Source organism: Bactrocera latifrons, unplaced genomic scaffold (assembly GCF_001853355.1).
Source record: "Bactrocera latifrons isolate USDA-ARS-PBARC rearing strain unplaced genomic scaffold, ASM185335v1 scaffold_9, whole genome shotgun sequence".
In the NCBI taxonomy this organism is placed as follows: Eukaryota; Metazoa; Arthropoda; class Insecta; order Diptera; family Tephritidae; genus Bactrocera; species Bactrocera latifrons.
The window spans coordinates 119,510-136,970 of record NW_017537600.1 but is presented as its reverse complement, the minus strand read 5'-3'; positions in this window follow the sequence as shown (position 1 = coordinate 136,970).

Sequence of the window (17,461 nt, the reverse complement as noted above, 5' to 3'; positions counted from 1 at the left end):
TCCGCACTTTAGCCCGTACACCACAAGGGGATGGTAGTTTGTGTGTGGAAATTCGATGAACCGAAATCTTGAGATGCTCAAAGCAGCCACGATTATAGCGTACAGTAAAAAACAAAACGCCAAAGAGCTTCAAAATAAGCGACGGATAACAAAAGTAAATGATATACAGCCACATCAGTTGACGCCAAGTAATTTAGAACCATAGGCAGCCGAAATGCCATATTGTCAAAGCTGTTAGTCACTCCAACGCTTCGCAACTCAAGACGATGCTGTGGTGACGGGGTCGAAAACAAAAACAAGAGAACATCAAGTTGTATGAAGTGGAATGTATGCATGTGTTGGTATCTTTATAAAGCTTACGAGGGTGGTCCAATTAGTTGCTATGTTTTGCTAAGTTAGAGTTAAGGAATGCTTACTTTGTACTTTGTTTTTACTTAGAACAGGTTATACTCGTACAAGAAGAATACTCCTCTTGAACTTAGCAACTGAACTCCAACTGGTATCGCAATTAACCAAACTGTGGTCAATGCGTAGCTTATTAGCCTACCAGATTAACCTTCGCTAAGTTATCGTATACTCCGTACAACTATCTTACTCTAAGTAAAGAACAAAATAAAAGATAACCAAAGAAGCTGTTCTTCACTCGCTCTTGCTTTGTCAAGATGCTCTCGGAGTCTAATCAACGTATTAACTAAGCATAAAACGAGTTCATAAATAAATAAAACCTGAGTCCACATGTTAAAGAGAGCTCCATTTATTTAACTCTTTTGGCTACCCGTTGATATACAATTTATCATACTGCAGCATATTCTAGTCAACAAGAAAAATTTGCTCTAATCATTTGCGCCATCCAATTGGTTTGGGTCCTTATTGTTGCTTCTCATCGAATTCTAGCTTTCACAAATAATCTCGATTGTATTCCATACAACTTAAATCGCAGTCCTGAAATGCTACCTCAATATATTTTATTTTTTATTTAGATAATAACAAAGTCAGTAGTAATGAGTATGGTATATACCCTAGTATAACTTAGCTCGTCAAGGCTAGATAAGCTCACTTCAACTGAGAGTGTGGAATCAAGATTCTATCTTTAGATTAATTCTAGATTAATATGGTTTAGAAAAATTTCTTGTAGAGGGTTTTGACTGAATTTTTCCACTATTATGAATATCTTTCTCTATTGGGGTACTGAAGAGAATACAACTACCATGGTAACGTAGGACCTCTAATTCTAGTCGCCGAGCAATATAAAAAGTTGAGTTTATATATAATTCCTAACCAGTTGAATGTATCGTTTTGTATTTCTGAAATCGAGATACTTATAAAATCTATTTCCGAGCTGATATAAGTGAATATGGCATACTGGAAAGAAAATCACGGTATATAAATATATGTAGGTATACACTTAGAACACAGAAAGCTCTTAAAAATATCTGTCGTCGAAGATTGCGATAAAATCGCTGAATTGGTCGAAAGAGACCGGCATTGTAGCAGCCGTAGCATCGGCTAAGAGCTGGGCATGAGTCATCAAACCGTTATAAACCATTTGAAGAAGCTTGGAGTTACTAAGAAGCTCGGTGCCACACGAATTAGCACAAAAAAACATCTTTGACCACATCGGCGTATGCGAATCGCTTCTGAATCGTAACAAAATCGAAATCAACAACTGGACCGCTTGAAGGCAGCATTCATGCAGAAGTGGCCATCTTTGATCAACAGAGGCCGAATCGTCTTCCATCAGGACAACGCCAGGCCACACACATCTTTAGTGACGCGCCAGAAGCTCCGGAAGCTCGGATGGGAGGTTCGTTTGCATCCACCGTATAGTCCGGATCTCGCACCAAGTGATTACCATCCGTTTCTGTCCATGGCGAACGCGCTTGGTAGTCTGAAGCTGGCCACAACGGAGTCCTGTGAAAATTGGGTCTCCGAGTTTTTTGCCAAAAGGGAAGCGAGCTTTTATGAGAGGGGCATTACGAAGTTGGCATCTCGTTGGGAACGCGTCATCGAACAAAACGGCACATATTTGTCTTGAATCGCATTATGGTAACCAATTTTATGAACAATTGAAAATTCAATAAAAAATCAGCTCTGCACCTTGAATTATTATATTAATATAATATATTAGACCCAGTCGCCTTGTCTGAAACCTCGTTTCATACGGCTCGGAGAGGTTCTTACTGATCCTAATGGAGCTTTTGAAGAGCCTCGTTTCAACTTTTCAAATGTATGCCCCGGTCTCTATAGTTAGTATTAATATTTATACTAACCTGAGCAGCAAATAAGATCTTTACTTTTCATCACTTCTTTTCCTTAATTGAAGGTGTTCTGACCGGTTCGAAATCTTTACTTCTTCCGATTATTAACTTTTGAAGTTGTCGAGTCTGAGAGCCTTTTTCCGTTCAGGCTAACGTGTTAAAATCGATATCAAATATTGGTTATGCTAAATATAAGTATGAGAATACAATCCTTCTGCTTTAGAATTTTTTGGGGCCATACAGAGCTTGGATCGAACTTTTTCAAGTGTTCTCTACCGACTTGAGAATAACCATTACTGATAATACTAACCTATCGTAATACTAACTGGTCACTGTCTGATGGCGACCCACAAAATGGGTCTGGCAGATCGAAAAGACTATAGTAGATGTCTAGATCAAGGCACCAGGGGACTTCTGACGCGTTACTGTCTGATCGAAATCTTAATTTCTTTGCTCCTGTCAATTGTCGACGTTGTTTGGATAACGAAGCGGCTTGACTAACTTGGTAATAACACTGTTAAATTTCTGTTTTGCTCAAAAATGAAGGACTCAATCCGGCATTTTAAGTTTTTGGCATTACAAAGAGCTTGACTTCAACTTTCTAAATGTATTCTCCCGCCTCGATAATTAGTGTTACCGTCTATCTAAATCAGCAAGTGGCAAGTGTGCTCTCCTGACCCAAGGATTATTATTATTAGCAGTCCCAGCTGTATTACTGAAGGCCTCCAAACTTAGTGCAATGCTTTTGTTAGGCATCTCCACTGTCTCTTTTTCTTGAGCCTTTCAGTAGCAGCACCCATCTCTTTTCTTAAACTCTTAAGTTGACTAACATAATTTTTTACCTAACCAATTCAATAGCCATTGAATTTAAACTGGTATTTGTTTACAGAAAATCAATTCTTCAGCTTGCTAAAATATGTATGTGCACCCAACCGATGACTCACCCTCGTAAATTAGACGACATACGAGTAACATGAAGACATATAGCATATACATATGTAAGTATGAGATTCCGCGAAAGCTCGTTGATTAGTCAGCTAGTCGCGTGTAGTAGTCAGCCGCAGTAGTGTGTAAGCCGGGCGCTACCACCAAATGACACAATTCTAAATGCAAAACAGAGTTTGCCAACAACAAGTATGGCTCCCAAGGGGTGACTAGGGACGTCGGGGGACTTAGGAAAAAAACGGGCGTAGATGAATTGTCTGCTGCGCGTTGCAGTAGGCAATCAAGTGGAGACGTTGATGAAGAAACGCTAGCGAAATGTGAGTGATTTATTGCCGACGAATTGTGTAGAAGCTGCTCGCAAAAGTATGTGAGCGGTGAGAGAAAGAGAGAGAGGGGGGATGGTGAATGAATGAGCGTATGAAGCGCGCAATGTCAGCGTTATCGACGGAGACACGCAAAGTTGTGGCGCAAAACAACACACACAGAAAAAATGAAGAAATGTTAAATTATGTGTGTGTGTGTGGATATAAATATGTGTACGTGTATATGTGTGTATTGCTTCACTAATGTTTATTTCGTTCGTTTTCTGCGCGTTGATTGTATTGCTGATAATTTAAATGTTTGCTGCATGAGGCGTTCACCCAAACACGAGTGCTGTTGCTGCTGCTATTATTATAGTTGTTGTTGTTATTGTATTTCGCCTTGCCATTAATGTTGAATGTGTCAGAAATGACATGCAACTTCAATATGGCAGCCAAGGCAATTGCGTAGCGTGCGCGCACAGTGGTGGCGAAAGGTGGTTGAAAGCCAGACCCAACCACAACAACAGCAATAACCATAAGAAGCAAGAGGCAAAAAAATAAAAAATAAAAACACAAAAAATAAATTAACAGCAAGCCAGCGAAGACATCAAACACGTAGCAACGGCGAGCGAGAAACAGCTGAAGGGTTTTATTTAGACAAAGACGAACGTCTGCCGATAACAACGCGAACCCAGCAATCAACCACCACTATTTCCAACATAACAGCAACAACAACAACAAAAGCAGAAACAAGTATGACAACACAGAAATTGGCAAGCTGGACTATGATATGGAGCGAAATAACAAAATACTCGTTACTGACTGGTCATAAATCACATGCAACATTAAATCAAAGTAAGTGGCAAGGAAGGAAGTGGCAAGCCACTACCAATGCTGCTGCTGCCACAGCCACTACCAAAACCAGTTTCGAGCACGGAGCAGTATGAGCATAATATGCGACACCCAAAGCGTGTGAAAGTGGGAGTGAGAGCGCAAGAAATGGCAAGCAAAACCGCATGGGTGTGTGTGCGTGCGGCAAGCTGATGGAACGGATTGTAAGCTGTCACTTTGACAATTTACTGCCAAAACGGGTGGTGCTGCCGCCAGTGGTGGTATTGGTGTTGTTAGCGGCATTGAGCGTGCAAAATACTCAATGCGAACGCCAGCAGCAGCAACAACAACAACTCAAAACTACATAAATGTGTGCTGGTGGCGAGCAGCAAAGGAAACCCAACCCATTCGCATAAGCTTACTATTTCTTATTTAGTATCTTGATGGATATAATTCAGGGTTATTTTATTTGATTTTCCAAAAAGCACAAAACAAAAAAAAAGGCGAGCGCAGCGCACTTAGCAGGGCAACTTGAAATGAAATAGCATGGCGTATGAGAGTAGCAACGGTAATAACGGCAAACACATGCCCTACTGCGTTTCAGTAAACTATAAGGATGGTTGTTGAAGCGAAACTTAGTACTATAACTAAAGCTAGATAACACATTATTTTCATAGACTCTAGTATAGCTCGAAGACATATTCATCCGACTTAATCCATTTTAGGCACAAGTATATAGTGTTATTGGAAAAAGATTCAGAGGGTAGTTCGAAAATGTTCATATAAGTTAGATGGTGGGCTAAAAGATGTATTGAACTGACAGTCAGAAGTAATATGATCAGGAATTCATGCTATTCCAATTTCAATTACATACAAGTATCTCACACTTTTTCTTTTTTCTTGGGGTAGACACCGCTTACGCGGTTATAGCTGAGCTTACAACAGCGTCGTTCAGCGAATCGTTCTTCCTTTTCGCTGTTTGGCCCCAATTAGAGATTCCATTCGGACGACATGACCTAGCTAGCGTAGCCGCTGTCTCTTAGGGAGTATCCTTATCTGAAACCTCGATTGATAGTGAACGGCTTGAAGATGTCCTTCCCGATCATGATGGAGCTTTTAGTATTACTCAACGTCAGCTTACATAGCTTTGCGGGGATACCCAGTTCAAACATAGCGGTATAGAAGCAATTCCTTTACATGCTGTCGAAGGCCGATGTTGAGGAGATTTATCCCACAGTAGTTGACGCAGATTGTGGGGTCTCCCTTTTTGTGGATTGGGCAGAGCACACTTAATTTTCAATCGTTGAGCATGTTCTCGTCCGACCATATTCTTTGGTTTGTTGTTTTTCAGTCGGGAAATTGGTATCGTCTGCTTTATCATAATAAATTAGGGAATCGGCTCAACTAGCTCTTGGTGTTATGCTTTCATTGCCATTCTGCAAGCTGGAGAGATTTTCCTTCCCTTTTTTGCAATATTTTATTAACATCAGTCACTAGATCACCTCTGGGGTTTTAAAAAAGTGTGCTCCGGTCTAGAAACCTTCCACTTGTCGCCCTTGCCGTTCAGGTTGTCAAGCTCTTCGTACTCACGCATTTCGGCCCATTTCTTTTTTGTCTGCAAATGCATCTTGCTTCCCTTTTCAGCTCTCGGTATCTATGCCATCACCACGTTTTGTAGTCGATTGCAACGTTGCGAGGTAGGCAGTCTGTTTTCTCTCCACTGCGACACGGCGGTACCAGCTGGTTTCGTTACAGCTACATATACGTAAAGAGCTTGAAATGAGGTCCCACAGTTCCCTTATACCGATTTGCTGTTGCGTGTTCCCCGAGAGCAAGAGTGCAAGTCAAATAGACACACTGACCCATATTTTGGGTAAAAAGTCACGCATAGGCTCTTAGGTCCACATATTCAGTTTTTGGGGATTGAAAAATTATGCTCCGGTTTTGAAGAATTTTACCCATGAGATATGCCAATCTTAAAGGCAATATTTGGGCAAAGCCTTATTCTGATATGATTTATTGACGTTTGATTTGTATACTGGAAAGTAAATAAATCGGAAGGAATTTAAAGGTATGTTATATTGAAAGTAGATTTGGTTGAAAAACCCTCCGAATTTTGTTGAAGTCGGTCAGGTAGTTTAGGAGTTATGTGAATTCACCAGAAGGTAGGCGTTGTCACCTCTTTCATTCAATTTTGGATGAGGCTCTTATAATACTATATATCCCTCTTGTACCATCTCGGATGTAAAATTTACCCAGCGGGTAAAACACCAAAGGCCGTTTCTTTAAGTCTCGTTGCTTAAAAAAAAAAAAACGAAAAGAGACTCAGGCACAAAATTAAAATAAAACCATTCATTTTTATACATAAGTACTTATTTTCACAACGAAATAAATTTATGCATAGAAGAATTCTTCTTTAACTTTGGCATCGAAGAATTCTGCATCCCTATGTTAAGCGAAAGGGGTCATCTGTTACTTTTCGTAGGACATCGTTGTGTCAATTTTCATCGGCCGGAGTTAGCGATATAATAATTCTGCATCGTTTACCTCGCTCGCTTACCAATGCCTACCACATCCCGCTGGGTAATGTCAATGGGGCATTCAGTCATTAGTACATTTAGAAGCTTTTAATTAAATCGTTACATGGCGTGCATAGTTTTTATCCTGTTTTACCTATTTTCACACTATCGTGAAAGGTGACGAAAGCATTTATCCTACGTAAATTTTGGTAATATATCTTTAATGTATCAGAAGATATATACATTCAACTTATTATATATACCTACTTATTTAACCCTATACCTATCTCGATTAGTTTTAGGTGATACGTTGGGTTAAGTAACTCGGCTGATGTTCGTAATATCACGAATAATCCCACTTGGACTAGTAGAGATGAAACAAAAATTGAGTGAGAATTTGAGATAGAAGACGCCTTTTCAATGTTTTCCTTAAGCTTAAATCACCTTTTCGATGGAGTGAAGCCAAGAATCCTCCAGTGAGGAAAGGTTTACATCCGATATTTTATATCTCATAGTAAATAAAACCAGTTCAATTTTATTTGGATAGACAACTAGACCGCTTTTCTCCGCCAAGCTAGCTTTCACATTGAAGTATCCTCGTGAACGAAATGCAGGAATGCATTTAACTATGAGCGCAACGAGAACTAATGATCCCTTAATGTCGAGTTTCCTGTAAGTAGGTGTCAAAATGTAATGACTCAAATGATTTTTTATTTTCTTTGTCAGAAGACACCAAGACTCGGATAACTACTGAAACCGCCACTGCTCTGTTCAGTAGTACAATATATGAGCACAATACCGAATTAAACAGATAAAGGTTATAGGAAAATATTCATGGTTTCTCACAGAAGGATATGAACTGATTGCCAGTATAGAATTGGTCTGAAAATTTCGTTTTGGTAGTTTAAAGGGCGAATGGGTTGATTTGCAGACGTTATGAATTCAAATATGCATCGATGAAAAATTCAAACTTACACAGAAAAATATTTTTATTTAATATTTTGATGGGATCTAGCTACTGAGTGCAGTTCTGCCGTGAAACTTTTGCCCATAAGATCTCCCACTGCCAATCGGAAGCTGTATTAACTTCTGGAGTACCTGATTCTTAACAAATAATACCAAGTCGTTTTGATAGAATATTTACAAACAAAAACTTCAACTTTACAAACAGATATTTTTATGTAAATGTGATATACTTATAAAATCAAGGTCATGACTATAGTTTTGCGAACAATTCCTTTCCAACTGATTTCAAAATGCCGTTCGGAGGTTTTATTGAACTTGTGAAACACTTAATTTGTATAAAATAATATCAAATTGTTTTGACGGTGAACTTTTGCCGAATAATAATAATAATTTTGACGGAGGTGAGATGTTCAAAAATCTATCGGAAAAAGTCCTAAATAACATACACAAATATTTGTATCTTTATGATCTGATGAAAAAAAGGTTCTGACTCTATTCTGCCATAAAATTTATTTCTACAATATTTTCAACAGCCTTTAAGAAGCGGTACTGAACTTGTGGAACACTTTATTTTTGTCGGTTAATATCAATATACATTTCACTAATTAGTTTATTGGAATTCAGAGTATTATTTAACATATTATGTATATTTGCTTCCGCGTTTAATGTCACCTATTCTACAACTTTGAAGAAAACAGGTATACTGTAGAGTGTACAAATATATGAAGGAAACACGAGCATAGCGCTGAGTAATGCCAAAGCTCAGCACATTTTCCACACAAACATGCGCATAACACTCGCTACCCAATGTTTAAAAGCGCGTGTGTGTAGACCAGAGTATGAAGAATATTTATGAGGATGAAATGTTCCCAATAGCGACATAAATATGTCCACAGCACCCGCACCCGAACGGCAGGCAGCCGACTCAACAAAGCGCTGCTGCTGCCAAGCGCTAGCCTCAACGAAGACTGGCGGCAAGGCGAAAGTGCGTTATGCAGAGAGTAAGAAAGAAAGTCGTGGAACGGATCATGATGGCGGCGTATGCTTTGATGACGCTGACGTTATACAACTACAAGCTAGTTGGTGTGCGCTGCCGACGCCAAGACGTACATATGCGAAGGCCGCTTTCGACTGGCTATAGTAGCGCATGGCTGGCGTGTGGGCGCGCGCGTACCAGCACTTGATTCACGGCCACTGTCGCCAGCTCATCACAACGCCCATTGGCACTGATGTGCAATAACTGTGCAAAAAAAAAAAAAAAAAAAAACGAGAAAGTAATACAAACTTATTACTAGACATATAACGGCATATATACTATGTGGTTGCAGTCCTTGAACATACCAGCTGCAGGTCCATATTGGTTGGAGGCAGCGGTGGTGGTGATGGGCGCAGGTCGGCAGCCGAGACAGCGATCTCGGCTCATTCGCACTGACAGCAAAGTAAATTGTGGCGTTTACGACAACAACTGTGAAATGTGGATATAACGGTAGTGTTTAAATGTGCACGCACACACCCATGTACATACAAACATCTAGAGGCAAGCGGTGCGACATTAAATAGTGCTTACTTATATAGTTTTGAAAATTTATGTAAGCACACACATACTTACATACACACACACGTCTCTTGAAATGTCTTCTACTTCTTCTTCTTGCCCTACCACCGCTGCCGATGCGCTTCATCGTTCGTTCGTCGACAATACATCAATGACAATAAATTCTAGCGTTATCTAATGTCCTGGCAATCGTTGCACACCCTCATTTTGTCTGATTTAAGCTAATTTACGGTTATGCATATGCGAGTATGTGTAGTTGGGTTTCACCAAAACACACACACACACACACATTCGCTTACATGCGAAACAGTTGCCGATAGTGCACATGTTTTATGTCGAAAAGTCTGTATGTTTTCGTTTTTTTTGCGTTTTACTTTTTACCTCCTTACAAGTTTTGTACATTTGGTCCTTTTTCATGCCGCCTGCAACTCATAATGTCCTTTGATGTTCGCTGATTGCGCTCCTGTAATATATTTGCCGCTGTCAATTTCGTCGGAGAAGCAGTAAAAATAGTATGTAACATAGATAGTTCCTCTATTTATATATACATACGTATATATAGTGTAGTTTTGATGAGAAACTTATACTTTTGAAACAATCCATTGTTATTGCATTACATTTAAGTCAAATATGCACTGTTTTTCTATAGCTTCCTGCCGTTTCAAGATAATTTCAATCAACAGCATTTGCTTCATATCATATCAATTCGAGTACGATTTTTTCGCTTGACGTTTTTGCTACTTTTAATCACCAGTAAACATCCGCGAAAAAGACAGATGTTTTCATACACATATGACGCTGCTTCAAAACCGGTTTTAGACCAATAATCTTTTATTCAAATTTGGTCAGAGTGATTTTTTCGGCTACCTGTAATAATATATACATACACAGTCTTACAAAAGTTTAGGTGTGGTACTCAAATTTCGAAGACCTTATATAAGTGTTGATCTATTTAGTCGAAGAGACCGGAACCCATATCGTCGTCTTCCTCTGATTCCGATACGTCATTTTTGGCTGCTTACTTCTTTTCGGGAACAGCACCATTTATATGATAATTGACTAGCGTAACGAAATGAGTTGATTAAGTCAGATGCTCCAACCGTCTATCTGTATATACACGAACTAGACCTTCAGTTTTTGAAATATTGATCTGAAATTGTGGTCACGTTCTTTCCTCCCCAAGCTAATACTCATTTGTCGGAACCACCCATATCGAATTATTACAGCATTTAGCTGTCATATAAACGGAACGATCGGAATCAATTGTTTGTATGAAAAATTTTTAATTTAAAGAAGTATCCACGAAAATTGGCAGGAGTTATTGTCCAAGACAACGTTGCCATCTTCAAAAAAAAAGTGGTTCAAATCGATATTGCTTCTATCCGAAAAAACCTGAATTGGCTACCTGAAAACCAACCTGCTCTAATATATACATATGCATATAGTGGTATAGTGGGGAAAGAACTTTCAGTTTTTGCCAAAAACTCAACTAAGACGCAATCACCAACAAACTCAAGAGGCCAAAGCAGGTGCGACTTCTTATCATTACTGAGGAAATAAAAGTCGAACAGAAGAAGGCCAGAAAATAAGACATGTAAATACTGGATACCTCACTACTATTTTTCAAAGCTTTCTAACACTGCTACAAAAATTCGACTTACAGCTTTTAAAACCTAACTGAACGACTAAGAAAGGGCTAAATTTCGGCGTAACCAAACATTTTCTACTCTTACAATTTTCAGGGCTAGGAGAAGTATTTTCTCGACTTAACAAATTTTTTTAGAAAAAAACTAATTATTACCGTAGCCTAATATCTACATATTTGATACCTAAAGTTTAATAATTTATAGCCTGCTTTCGACAATTTTCGCATAAGAAAGCGCATACCTTGAAAATAAAATTTGTGCAAAGCTTTATTCACATAAGTTCAACGCATTCATATGGAGTTTAAAGTTATGTCTTGAGGAAAGTATGCCGCTTTCTCGTACTGTGATTTCCTATAACAAATTCCAGTTTTGTATCTTAATTTGGAGTTTAGTTGTGGAACTTTATACGTGTTCGATTAATGTCAAGCCCACAGAGACAATGGTCCGAGTATGGTATACCGAGCATATTAATTACTATTCTTTTGCCAAATAAGATGTAATACTATGAGCAAAAAGTAGCAAGACTTTGTTCATAATTTTAAAAGTATGAATTCACTCTTCAAAATCTATGTAGTAGAAAAACTTACGAAGAATCAATGCAGTATGCTTGGTGTTTTGTCGTGGTGCGAAAGCCAAGAGTTGTCGGACCATAATTCCGGCCTCGTTCTACGTACAGATTCGATGCACAATACTCAAATAGTTGAATAATTTGACGTATTTTCTTTGGCTTCAGCTGACCGTTGCCACGATAGACTTACCGCCAGTAGTAATACGTTTCATGATCCATCCTGTTATAGAAAAGCATTGTTACACAGACGTTAACTCAACTCTGTTTTACGGATTTCATTGATCCTTTCGATATTCCAATGATGCCAGTAAGATATTTGACTGTTAATCATCAATTCTCAGACACCTTTATTTTTATTATAATGTTTATTCTTATTCCCCAAATTAGCCGAACAAAAGCAACAATAAAAAAATACCCATTGGAGTAAAAAGACAACTCAATTAAGCGCTTTAATTGCTTGTTTCCTGTTATCTTGCAATCACCTCTTCTTTGCTACTTTAGTATGAGGATTGTTTTTTTGGCAAATAACTTAAAAGTAAGGCAAAGTTTTATTAAAAGTGTTTGAATATGAAACAATTTGTAGATACTACTATCCAATGGTCTAATTGAGTTCAATGATGTCTTTACTGTTTAGACCATTCTTTACAGTTTATACCAGTTGTTTGTTCGATTTGCTAGTATTCGTAATTTGTCATTGGATTTCTAAACTTATTTGTCGAAAAAAATGGGAAATTCCAAATGCGGTTCAATTGTGGACGAAATAAGTTAAAAATAATGCTGATAAAACTTATCTGGTATAAAAAATTAATTAATTTTGCAATCCGATATTTTTTTTGCCGGTAATGACGTCTTAGGAGACATAACTGCAGGTGTTTTATCATAACCTAACTTTATATACTTTCTATTGTATGGGGATTTTTCGTAAAAAACACTATTACCTTCTGAACTATATCGAGTTCTTAAAACCTTTCATTCTTCGTTCCACTTCCTTGCGACACGGTGTTGGAAAATTTTAAAATTTGACAAATTACATTATATTCCTATAGGTACATAAATCATCATGCGCAATCCTTAATTACTTATTACTACTCTCCAGTAATAGTTTTTCAAATATATCTAACCGTTTATCGAAAAGATAAAGCCATATTTTCATCCAATCACACGCTTACAACATTATTATTACAACATTCAAATTTGCACATTTTAAATTTTTTTTTTTTTTTTTTTTTTGCAAGTGTTATGCATATGCGAGCCCGTAATAAATGTTTGTTGGTGCGACAAACTTCGTCGATCGCGGAGACAGCCAGCCGGGCGCAAATGTGTCATCAATTACAAAAGATACAACGAAATGCAGCAACAAAAAGCAAGCAAATGAACAGCAAACGAGTGACAACACTGCATGACAGCAATGACAGATAGACATACAGTCGAACGGATGACTGGACGGACACAAGGACGGATATGTAAGCGCGCAAGCACAGGCGCAGAAGATGCTGAAATGCGAAAAGTTTATTTGCGTTTATAATCAAGTAAATAAATACAGAATATGTGTGTGTGTGTGTGTGTGTGTATGTGTGCGCGCAGTGCAAAAAAAAAATTGTCGCATTGACTGCAACACATACAATGTGTGCCAAATGCGACACACTCGAGCGCACAAGCAACAGCAACAACAAGCAGAACAACGGCGCGCAGAGTTAGCGGCAGAAAAGTTGCTGCGATTGAATGATTTATTTTTGACAGGTTTTAACTTAAAATTAAAGCGGTAAATCAAATTTTGACAGTGCCAACAGCAGCAGCAGCAGCAGGGACAACGACAACGACAACGACAGCAATGACTGCAATAACAACAAACGAGCAGTAATTCAAAGAGCTGGCAACTTTACATACAGACACCACACACACACATGCATGTTTGGCTGAAGGCGCTCACATTTCGCTATAGTTCTAGCATGGCGCTCTGCTTGTAGTGCGACGCGCTTGCAGAGTACATGGCACTGTACGCCAAATACCGTAGCACTAGATCACTCGCTCATCAATGATGAACTGCAATTCCAATTGCATAACAATTGCCAACTGCTGGTGATCTATTTATTAGCCCAGACTCGAAGTCTGCTCACGAACGGCATACACAGACTCGCGCGCGCGCTATTGGTAGTGCCGCGCGGGTCAGCGCGCATCCGCATGCAACAAGCAATTAAGCGCATTCATCAGCGTTAAACGCTTGTGAGCGCGCTGGCTCAATTGTCACGCTGCAACTAAAGCGCAAGAAACACGCGTTATATACACACACATACATGCATACATACATATATGAGTAAGTGTTTGGTTGCGCGCTTTCGCATTCGTAATTTGCATAAATGATTTCTTATTAGTCGTTCTGCTTTGTAGCACTGCTCGACCTTGCTTCCCACTCCGCGCTGCCACCCTGCGACTTCGGCGCGCTGCCTTGCCCGTGTGCTTCATAAGTCTTATTGTTTCATTGCTTTATTATTATTATTTTTTTTTTTTTGTATTTATATTTGTGCGCATTATTTGTATCTTCGTATTAGCGCCGCACTGCTGTATTTTTTTATAATTGTTTTTGTCATTTCATTTAGTTTTGAAAACAAAGTCATAAATTGTCTGTGCGCTTAATACTCTGTCGGATGAACCGTAATAAATTAATATAAAACTCTTGTGTCACTGGCGGGCGGGCGAGCAGGCGAGCGTAAGTGTGATGAGGGAGCGACAGCAGATAGAAGAACTGTCATTGACAGCACATTTCTGGTGGTGGGGGATGGGAGGTGGTATGTTATATGCGCTGTCGGTTGCTGTGCGTTCAATACATATATTGCGCCCATAATTTGAATATTTCAAGGAAGTAAGTTACACATTTACATCTCAGCTGCTCAGCGCAAGGCATGAAAGTTTCAATTTCAACAGTAGACTTTTGCTGTAATAGTGGCACTTGGCATACAATGGAATGTTTTAAAAGCAATTTGTAAGCGTATTCTGCTGTGACTTGGTTGAGTAAAGGCTAGGTGGACTGATGGAGGTATTTTACAGTAGTGGATATATAGATTATGAAAGTCTACATCCACCTGATACCTCTAAGTATACCGTTAACAAACATGAGGTTACCATATACAACCTTAGTGTTGATGTATTTAGTCGAAGAGACCGAAACTCATATCATCGTCTTCGTCTGATTCCGACTCCTCATTTTTGGCTACTTACTTCTTTTCGTTAGCAGCACCATTTATATGATAATTTACTAGCGTAACGAAATGAGTTGATTAAGTCAGATGCTCCAACCGTCTATCTGTATATACACGAACTAGACCTTCAGTTTTTGAAATATTGATCTGAAATTGTGGTCACGTTCTTTCCTCCCCAAGCTAATACTCATTTGTCGGAACCACCCATATCGAATCATTATAGCATTTAGCTGTCATATAAACGGAACGATCAGAATCAATTGTTTGTGTGGAAAATTTTTCATTTAAAGAGATATCCTCGACAATTGGCATGAGTTATTATCCAAGACAACGTTGCCACCTTCAAAAACAAGGGTTCAAATCGATATTGCTTCTATCCGAAACGACCGATCCGAATCAAGTCCTTGTATGGAAACCTTTGTGATTTCCTTGAAAACAGAGGTCGTCCCCAGACATCATTTATTCATTGCGCTTCCAAGTGTGTACTAACTGGAAACAATTCAACAAGGTGCTTCTTTTTTATAAGGGTAGATACCGCTTATGCAGTTATAGCTGTTTAGCGGCAATCGGATATCCCAAATACATCCAGGTCCTTCCTTTTCCTTTGCTTACCCCGGTGGGTACTGGGTCGAATGCTCTCAAAGAGGATTTTACTTCTCAATTGCCTACTCAGTCCAAAGTAGCACAAGTCAACACGTCGACAGACTTAATACAATTTTTAAGTTACTTCTACCCTAACCATCAAACTTCTTTTAAATTTAACTTATGTTAGAAGTGGAAGCTTAGCCGCCTAAGCTAGCTGAAGTCCGAAAACGTTCTAAAACTATGTCATCCCCTATGCATGCTCTCATTCTGCGATTTCTAAATAATCCCCAGACCTAATCTACCTTATTACACAATTAGTCCCTTCTACTCTTATTTCTATTCCACTTCCTCAACTTCGTTTAGAAGAAACTTGTTTTAGAGGGAGCCATGGAAAATATCCTCTTCCAACGGAAACCTGGGAATCGTTCTAATGTTTTGTAATCTCCTGTGTTTGATCTCATTCTCTACATTCTTCTCTGAGGATAATGGCTTAGCGGTCAGAGACCTGTGGTGATATATTCTCAATTAGCTCTTACTCAAAATTTGAAGTCTTTTGGTTTGTTTACCGTCCACAAACCCCAAAGTAAATTTATGTTAAGACAAGTATTACTGATGTTGCAAGACTTGCGTCCTGAACTTTGCTCCAACCAATTTTTGCTCAAAGTTTCAAAATGCTTATGAGCTTTAATTTGCAAGTGAAGCTAGTGCAAGTCTGCCAAACTTGTCCATTACTACTGTACTTCCATATAAGACTTTTGGGGTTTTTCTCAGGTTTTCTACTCAGTCCACAGATTGATAGCACTTTCGGGGTACGGTGCCAAACGGTTTGAAATATAGCTTGTGCAGTTCTTCAGTACTGTTTTCATACAGCTCTTTCAATATGTTTACAGAACAAATCTAATTTCTCCAGGCTTTTGAATGTTACAGAAAAATTGTACAAGCCTAAGGATCAACTGTTACAGCACAATCACTTTGTTAATGAAGATTTTAGGGTTCTCAAAAAAAAAAATATACTGTTAAGCTCCTAAATAAGGATAAGGATTGATATTAGCTTGGAAGACTAAGAATGTCCTGGAAAACGAAGAAAATCCTTGAAGAAGAAGAACGTCCTGGCAGATAAAGAGCTTCCTTGAAGACGAAGAACGTTCTGGAAGACGGACAACATCCTGGAAGATGGCAAACTGGAATGGGAATGTTACCGACAAGAACTCATCAAATTGAAGCTAATAATATCTCTTAATTATATGTTAAACTAAAAAAACGTGAATACGTGCAGCAGTAGACTCAATAAATTTTAAGATTGATAAAGCACATAAAGTCTGTAGTCTTTCACAACAATAGTCTTTCAGGCCCTTATGGACCAAATCGTTATGATAAAACTAAGAATCAGGTTTCGATTCCTGGTTTGGCTAGCATATTGAGAAATAATTTTCTTCACAGTTTAAAAGAGAAAAAATATTACGGCTCGGGGTAAAGTTTCTAATCTAGCTGCCTCCTCTCAATAATAACTGATATTTAACCGTGCCTTGAAACTGGGTTCCAATCTATGTAATGTAAGTACATGGTCGCCAAAACCGAAAAAATTCGGAAATTCCTTTTCGGAAGTTTCTAATCAAGACAGTATTATTCACTTTGAAATTTATATAATCAATTCATGTATGTCATCCACTCCTATATAATATATAACGGGTGATCCGAGTACAGTCAGTAGCCTTTTTTTTAGATCACGTGTGAGTCGTGTCAAGGTGTTATGCTTATGGTCAACATAATCGGCTTACTGAGCGCGGTATTCGCAACACCTATACCCAACTTGAGACCTAATACACATTATTGGGTAATTCAATGCCATTTCACACTTATCGCGTCAATTGAAAGATTTATTTAGAGAACACATCGTTAAACAGATAATTTCACGTTTTGAGTCGGTCGATTGTTCAGCAAGAAGATGTGATATCACACCTTGGGACTTTTTCCTGTAGGAATATGTAAAGTCTAAAGTCTATGCGGACAATCCTTCTTCGATTCAGACCTAGGAGCAAAACAGCATAATTCTAAACAATTATTTAATTCATTAATAATAAAAAAAAAA